We start from the raw sequence: 9,140 nt of genomic DNA, 5'->3' as shown, positions 1-9,140 counted from the left end.
AACAAATGAAGATTAGAACAAGAATACAAAAAGCAATGACTGAGAGAGTGATGGAGGGAAGTTTACCAGCGGGTGCAAGAGATCCCAACAAACGCGAGAAGTAGTGCATGTGAGGAGTGTAAATTCAAAGGAGGAGGGCTCTGGCGGGTTGCATGCAATTTGCTTGCAGAGGGCGGTGGCTCCAGAGGAGTGTAATTACCATATGCAGAGGGCGGTGACTGTTACCTAGATGCAGAGGGTAGCTGCAACATTCCATGGAGCCTTGAGGGTGGCGATTGCAGGAATGCTACACAGGGACCCTCCATGTAGCAAAAAAAAAGGACACGTGGCGCAGAAATGCTTCCCCCGTTATATATAGTAAGATGTAGTTTGTCCCTACTGAAATCACTTCTTCTTTCTTTTTTGCTTCATCTCCACTTGAGTTCGCTTCACTTGCAAGAAAAGCTTTGTTTTCCATAGAAGTTGCATGATGTCTTTGGAAAATCTTTTTTACTATGACATCCTTTGAAGAGTGCCTTTCGTTTGAGCTTCTTAAAGCCTCCTTTAAAAAAAAGCTACTTTAGTGATCCCTTGCCTTTGTTTGATCTTGTTGTCTTGATCTAGTTGAGATGCTTTCACATATACCAACTTTGGAGCTGGCAAGTTTGTGAATATAGTAATAATGTCCCTAAACTCCTCCTAGGGCAAGCTCTTCAAAAGCACTGGAGGAATGCAATGATCATATCCTCCCCTCCCTATTGTTTTCTTGATGTACTTTGCAATGGGTGATTCACAAGAAGGTGGCAGATTTAATCACCACTAATTAATCTAAACCTTTGATATTTAAGCCAATCTCAATGACCAACTAACCAAAAAAAAACTTATTATTTTGAGAGCTAAAAACATAGCTCTATTTGAGCATTGATTTGATGGCCCTCCACAAATCCGTTTAAAAGAAAAGCTTCAAGGGGCTATTAGAACTGAGTGTCCACTTGAGTTTGAAACCCGTAACTCAACATTAAACTTTTTAATCACACCTTAACTCAAATTTACCACAATATTCCTTTGTGGAGTGCACAGAGCTGAAATCGGCAGCTGCAAGCCGAATTTCGCAAAACAAACCAGTGTGTTTGTTGCTCTCAAAAACCTCTGGGTGTATTAATGCAATTAGAGAGATTTGCACTGAATTAACTCCAGTTGTGTTTTCCCCCAAATATCAGGGTGTCTAATACTCATCTTTCTGGACCACTGAAGCGATGCCGTGATGCGCCTCTGAGAATTGGGGAGAGGCTCCAAGTTGAGGCCTATCAAATGATGGAGTGCGGGTTGAGAAATCAAGCCCCCATTGAAGGTGGGTTATGGAGAAGATGGGCAAAATGACTAAAATGATAAAGATAATGATGACTAACATCAATGATAAAGATGGGTTATGGAGAAGATGGGCAAAATGACTAAAATGATAAAGATAATGATGATTAACATCAATCATGATAAAGCAAAAAATGATTAGAGAGCTTGTTGTGAACATGGTTGTGGATCATGGCTCTAATACCATGTTGGATTCATGGTGGCTTGAACAAAGGGATTAGGCACATGGCTCAAGCATGATGATAAGCTAAATAAATGATTAAGGCTAATCAAAGGGATTAATACCATGTTGGATTCATGGTGGCTTGAACAAAGTGATTAGGCACACGGTTTAAGCATGATGATAAGCTAAGTAAATGATTAAGGCTAATCACATGGGATTAAGAAAATGACCAACATAATGACAACATGGATATGAGAGTGAGTTTTTTTTCTTCCATTAGATGTGAGCCTTTAAATAGGCATGAATACAAAAGGATTAAAAGTAGGAATTATCCTGCCGTAGCGAAACAGTCTGAAGCTTTGATGTCCACTTGCTGCGCCTGAGCTCCTCCTCTCTTGCCCCTCTGCAACTGCTGCCCTGCCCAGAGGCTTGAAGCCCTCTGTGTGCTTCCTTCCCTACTTTCCACAATCCCCCCCAGGTGCATGGGGACCGAGTGGAGGGGAGCTCCTACTCTTCTCAGAGAACATGGATCCTCCTCTAGGAGTAAGCCATCTCAATTCACTCAAGCTGCCTTTCAGCAATTCCTACATTGGCCCCCGGCCATGGATGGTACCAGAGAAACCATGCTGAAGTATGAGCAGGTTTTAGAAGACTTCATGGATACCAAAAAACAGCTGGAAGATTCCAGAGCCCAAGTGGAAGAGCTAAATCTGTTTTTGTTGCTGCAGAAACAAGTCAAAGAAGAGGCTCAAATCAGCAAGCAAGCTCCAACTAAGGTAATGGACACATCAGGTAAACCCTCTTCCATAATCCTGTGGTTTGTCTTCCTCCTGAGCTGGTTCATTCGATGGAAACTGATTACACAACCCGTTGTTTAGTTGGGTTAATGTTTGGGCCAAGACCACCAGTAGATTTCCTTAGGGGGTGGGTCAAAGATAACTGGACTTCCATTGGTATCGAGGTAGAGATCATCCAAGCCCTCCCAAATAGATACTACCTCTTTCTATTCAAGGACCCAAATATGGCCCTTAAGGTCCTAGGTTCAGGGCAATGGATGTACAGGAACATCCCATTCTGTTTTTTCAGTTGGTCCAAGAACTTTAACCCTCAAGGTCCTAAACCCTCAGCTTGCCTGGTGTTGGGTGGAGCTTCCTAACCTACCCTTCTACCTGTACCCTTGGCTAAAAAAAATTACCTCCCCTATAGGGAATGAGACCCAAGAATGATTACAACCTGGCTTGGCATCCTCAGGTCCTTGTGGAAGTGGATCTAGATAGGCCCCTTATTGATGAGATTGAAATCAATTGTGGTGGAGTACAACATCCAGCAAAGCATTCTATACAAACACCTACCCAACGCATGCTTCCATTGTGGAAAGCAAGGACATGTTATCAGAGAGTGTCCTTGAAAATACCCCAATTTGAGTGCCACTAGTGCCCCTAATCTTCCCCTAGCCATCAACCAAGCTCAGCCTACTGGAATGAATAAGAATACTACGGTGCCGTCTCCCTTGTTCCCTCTACATCAAAAGAAAAGGGAGAAAAGTTTATTGTGCCCAATAGGAAGAAGACCTTTACACAAAACAAGGCAGGAAACCAGAGGGCATTTGCCAACTCCTTTGCCTTATTAGATAGCATATCTGTGACCCGGATGATTTGGTTGGCTCCCAAGAGATCAGTCAATCCACGCCGTTGGATAGATCTAGAATTCTGGCCGAAACAAATCAAATGGACCATGACCAAGTGCCCCTGCCCCTCACAATGACGGCTGGCCCGTTGGGAGTTGAGCAAGATAGGGTTGAGTAGTCTCTGTCTGATACAGAAAATGGCTTGCCCGAAGAAATGGAGATAGTCAAGGAATTGAAAAGAATGCATGCTCAAGTGGGTTCCACCACACCTCAAGCTACATCAAAAGTGGGACCTAAAAAGGTCAACTCCCAGAAAAAGAGCAAATGAGATGCACCACTTTGAATGTCAAGGGTTGACTGACCTTTCAAAAGTCCAACTATCAAAACAATGGCTAAGGAAACAAAGAAGATTTGACTTTATAGCTCTAACGGAAGTCAAAGTTAGCAGAGATGAGCTTGAAAAAAGGCTGCTTCAACATCTCTAAAGAGCACATATGGATCTACACAGCACCATTAGGAACTCAATGGAGTCTTCTTGGGCCCTTTAATTTGGACGTTTAGTGAAATGCTTAAAATGCTAATCCATCTTTGACCAAGCCTAGAGGCCTAGTCCTAAAAGCATATATTTGATTTTTCACAAAAACAAAAAAAAAATGAAAAAAAGGAGATATTCTTAGATCTGGCCACCTAGGTGACTTTAAAGCTTTGTAATGGGTTGTCAGTCAGTTATCATAGCCTTCTCTACCTTTTCGAACTCCAAACATTCCAAAAATTCGTCACTTTCTTCCCCCCTTTTTTGTGTGTGCACCAGATCTCTTTCTCTCTCTAAATCCTCTCTCTAAAACACCCTGCACTCCTTCTCCATGGAAAAAAGCGTCTTTCTCTACTCCAAAAGCCATAGCTAGCAGATCTGTACTCCTACATGAGCCTTCTCTCTCCAAACCCACAGTAGTAGCCATGGCTTGCAAGGAAGAAGCTTACCATGAGCATTCTCTCTACAATACTTGGTCCTCTCTCCGTAGCTAGCAGGTCTGTACTCCTAAATGAGCCTTCTCTCTCCAAACCCACAGTAGTAGCCATGGCTTGCAAGGAAGAAGCTTACCAGGAGCATTCTCTCTACAATACTTGGTTCTCTCTCCAAACCCACAGTAGTAGCCATGACTTGCACAGAAGAACCTTTTCATGATGTATTCTCTCTCTATATTGCTTAGCAGCCATAGCTTGCACTAAAGAAGCTTCCCATGATGCATTGTCTCCTTTGCATTTTTGTCTCACCATTGCCAACCCTCTCTATGTTTCTTTGGCTCCCTTTGTGGCTTCTTTCTCTATCCACAATGTAGCTCTAGAGAAGCAACCCTCATCTCCATTCTTCCCATTATTTTTTGATACCATATCCTGCTCCTTTCACTCCTATTCAACCCAAGCTTACAAGCCTACTTTCTTGTAGATGGCACTACAAGACATCACCAATAAGCCTTCTAAGATCCGCCTTCAGGTTGATTTGGAGACAGAATACGCAACCCTACGCAGTAGGCATGTTGCACCCAATATTTCATACGATCAGCTTCGAATGCAAGGAGCAAAGGCCATTGATCTTTGGATTGATGGAAATCTTTATCCACCAGATCCAATATCTGGTGCCCCTCCACCATTTAAAAGCATTACAAGTTTTCTTAAGTTTGTTGGTGATGGTTTCAATGGGCTTCTTGGCTATTGTAGGAGATTACACATGTTGTGGCTAGATGAGGCAGCTGAAAAGAGGCAAACACAATTTGCCTTCGACCAGCTTCAAGCGGCATCGACTAAGCAGATCAATAGTTTGATGCAGAGGATTAAAGAGCTCTCGGAGGAGCTTGAGGTGCAGAAGAATAATCTAGCGGATCGTGTGCGCACAATAAACCAATTTACCGATAATTATGTTCGTCTCCAACACTCCACTCGTAATCTTCGGCGTCGTGTTCACCATTTCACTCATCTTCCCATTGGATATCACGCAAGGCAAAGAAAACGTAAAGCTGTTGGGTTACTTTCTAAGACAGCAGGCGCATGCAAGAGGCGTAAACAAACAACCAGGTAAAATTTTTTGTAGGAATTATAGCAACTTTGAGAAGCAATTAATGAATAAAGCATCTCTCATGGGTGACTCTTGCGATTGTAGGGCATGTGCAACAGCTATACTAGGATGTAACAACGCTGAGGACAATGTTAATGTCTCCCTTCTTCAGCATGTCCTTCAGGAGAAGGATATCATGGAAATGATAACAGGTTCTGGTAATGATAAGCTGCGGGAGACCCTTTGTCAACATTTCTTGAATGAAATCAAAGAAATTGTCACACCCAAAGAGATGCTTGATATATGTGACTCAGCAGGTATTAGCCAGAAAGGTTACAGAGCAATGTACAGGTCAATCACGAGCAAAGGGAGTTACGCAATCCTTGCTTCCAACACTTTATAGCTTACAGATGGCAAAGAAGTGTGCTAATGGTGATATTGCATCCATGTTTAATTTAATGGTGGGTACAAGTGGGTTGAGGATATTATGCCAATGCCAACAATCAAACCCTTTGAATACAATGCATATAACAATGTCTACATTGACATGGAAGTGCTACAAAAAGCAATGATTCAGTACTATGGCGTCACACTTGAAGAGACAGGTGGAAATGCCGTGTTTGTCTTGAAGCTAGGGTCAAAGACTGGAGCGTGTTAGTTTAACCTTGATGAGCCAAGCACTTAGAGGAAAGCCTTTAGAGACCCAAGAGTTGGATGCAAGTGAAGACAGCAACAATAGGGGTCAAGGGCATAAGCAAGACTACTACGGCATTCAATCAAAGAAGAACATCTGGTGGCAAGCAGCATGGGTCCTCCCAAAAGAGAACCATGACACCTTGAGGTGGTATTTTGAACGGTCTGGCATTCAACATGTCGTCTCTTGTCAGGTCAATGGTCAAAAGCTTGATGTTCCCGGAATAGGCTGCTTTAACATTGTAAAAACCTTAAAGTGTATGTTGGGTTGTAAAACATGTGCGAATACTATATTCTCATGTGTTTACTGTTGTTATTCCAAGACAGCAGTAGACTCAAGAGTAAAAGGGAAACAACCTAGCAAAGGCAAAAGTTAAAAACAGGTGGGTGCAAAAAAAGCAATCGTTTTTGGTGCTGAACAGAGGAAAGGATCAAAGGTATGGCATAATGGCATATTAAGTTGTGACCAGAGCAAGCCACCTAGTCATGACCAGGAGGACAATGCTTGGAACCCAATCTTGGACATTCCACTATGCCGAGTGCATGTGTGCACATTACATGCAAGACTCAGGATTTTGGATAAGCTATTGATGCTCCACATAAACTATGTCTGGAACATGGAGCCCGAAGATCGACGAGAAGAGTCAATACGTGCACTAGAGGGTGTACTTTCCTCTATGGGATTACATGCTGGAGCAGTGGTCTTGACAAAGGACAGAAAATCAAACCCTACACAAGACAACCCTAATAAAATTTGCATGGGTGGATCAAAGGCAAGACACTTGCTATCAAACCACTTGGGTTCTCATAGCCACACTGACTTTGAAATTTGGAAGAAGATATGTGATGTTACAACATATCGAGGAAATGATGCTAGGCTTGGCCTAAAACATGCACATGTATGGGAGGTAATAAAATGGTCGATCTTCTAGAGCGACCTCACCTGGATGACCATGGTATTGAGGCACTTAAACAAGCCACTTGTAGATTTACAGAAGAAATGGTCGAGGCATGGGGAGAAACACACATTACTCACTACATGGTAATGTTATATTTCTTGTGTCCTTGTAGTATGTTCTTCATACTGTTTGTTGACTTTTTTAAATTTTCTATGCAGCATATATTGTATGCACATGGGCCATACTTTCTCGATAGATATGGCTCTTTAGCACTTTGGAGCAATCAAGGCATGGAGAAATCACATTACCAAGCAAAGGCCTTGTATTTTAAGGGCACTCGCCATGGTGGTGGCAAAGTCAAGAGTAATGCGCTCCATGAAATGTTCAACTGGTTCTATCGCGTTCTGGTTGGCAAAAAAAGGCAAAAAAGTCGCGGTAATTTGTCTCTTAGGCGTCAAATAATGAAAATTGTTAATGCAAGAAGAACTGAAGGATACAACAGATCAAATGCTAGGGAGAGACTGCGGCAGCAAGCAAGCGTCGGTGTGGTTCCTCATGGGCTTAAACTCTCTGATTATAATCTTTTTGTGTTTTTAAATTTTCTAAAAGTTTTAAAAAATTATATTTATAGACATATTTAAGTCATTTTTCATTTATAGCCACCACATTTCAATTTCTTCTTTGTGCTCTACTCTCTCTTGCCCTCCCATTATCTCTTGCACTCGTACATACCTAGGCCATGCCAGAGGAACAGGAGCAAGACTTACGATTTTTCGATCAACTCGGCCCACTACCTGCTACAGCAAAAAGGACAAATCTACCTATAGTAATAGAGCAAGAGGCAAAGGAGATGAGAGAAGAAGAGCACAGGAAGGAGGCCGAAGAAGCGCAACGCAGGAAGGAAGCTGAAGAAGCCGAGCCTAGTAGAGAAGCAGAAGAAGAGCAGCGTCGAAAAGAAGCCGACGAAGGTCAAGGGCAACCACCGGAGATTGTTATTGAGGCCGACACCCTAGAACAGCTAGAGGTTATCTTACAAAACAGGGAGGTCGAGCTCTTGTCCTATGGCATCACGAAAGATACCATTGACAAAGAGTTTGCTCTTGTGAGGGCGGCTTGGGAGACAGAAATGCAAAAGAGACAGCAGCCCAAAGAGGATGCAAGGAGGGCAAGCCAAGCACAGCCACAAGCAGCCACAACATCCAGACGTCCAGTCAAGAAGTGTGGCAAAAGAATGGAGGGCAAGTTTCGGGACCAGCAAGAAGAGGAACAAAAGAAAAAGAAGTTCAGGTCTGAACGACCACCGTGGGAGAATCAAAGACCACCACCGCCTCCACCAGTTACAAAGAAGAAGAGAAAATGCAGACCAGGGACAGTCGCGCTACGAGAGATTAGGAAATATCAGAAAAGCACAGATCTTCTCATCCCCAAGGCACCATTCTCTCGACTGGTGAGAGAAACAATGGAAAAATTTACTGACAGGGTTGATCGCATACAGAGTACAGCTCTTGAAGCTCTTCAAGAAGCTGCTGAAGATATTGTAGTTTCTATTTTTGAAGACTTAGTGCTGGCTATGGTACATGCCAAGAGAGTTACTTTGAAGCCTGTAGATATGTCCCTAGCCCTACGTCTACGTTTAGAGCGTAGCCTTCTACCTCAATAGGCTAACCCACTTTGTAATTCTCCCTACAAAATTTTGTAATGTTTCCAAATTTCTTTATAGCATTTTCACACATTAATGAAAGCTTTTTGAGTTGTGTTACATTCTTTGTTGAGTCCAATTTTTTTTCACATAAATACACACACACACACACACACATACATATATACACACATATATATATACATATACAAATATATATACATATACACACACACATATATATATATGTACACACACACACACACATATATATATATATATTTATATATACAAAAAAGGTAGAGCCTATAAAGTCACCTAGAGACCCTTATAGAGGGCCTTATGAGCATCAAGACCAAAAAAATCAAAAAAAAGGCCATGTGCGCTACGGCGCGTTAATCGCTAGTTTGACCAGGTCAAACTGTTGATTTCAACGCCGTAGCGCACATGGCATTTTTTTAATTTTTTTTTGATATTTTTTGTCTGGTGAGGCTCATAAGGCCCTTTAGGTGCCCTAACAGCCCCAAAATCTTATATATTTATATAAGATATTATATATATATATCTTATAATAGCCCCAAAATCTTACCAAAATATTATGTCTTATATATATATATATATCCTATATATCTTTTATATATATATATATATTATATATATATATAAATCTTTCAATAGCCCCAGAATCTTATATATATATATAGGTACACACACACACA

This window comes from Cibotium barometz, chromosome 65 (assembly GCF_041138505.1).
Source record: "Cibotium barometz isolate CiBa-2024 chromosome 65, ASM4113850v1, whole genome shotgun sequence".
Taxonomy (NCBI): domain Eukaryota; kingdom Viridiplantae; phylum Streptophyta; class Polypodiopsida; order Cyatheales; family Cibotiaceae; genus Cibotium; species Cibotium barometz.
This window is presented reverse-complemented; position numbering follows the sequence as displayed.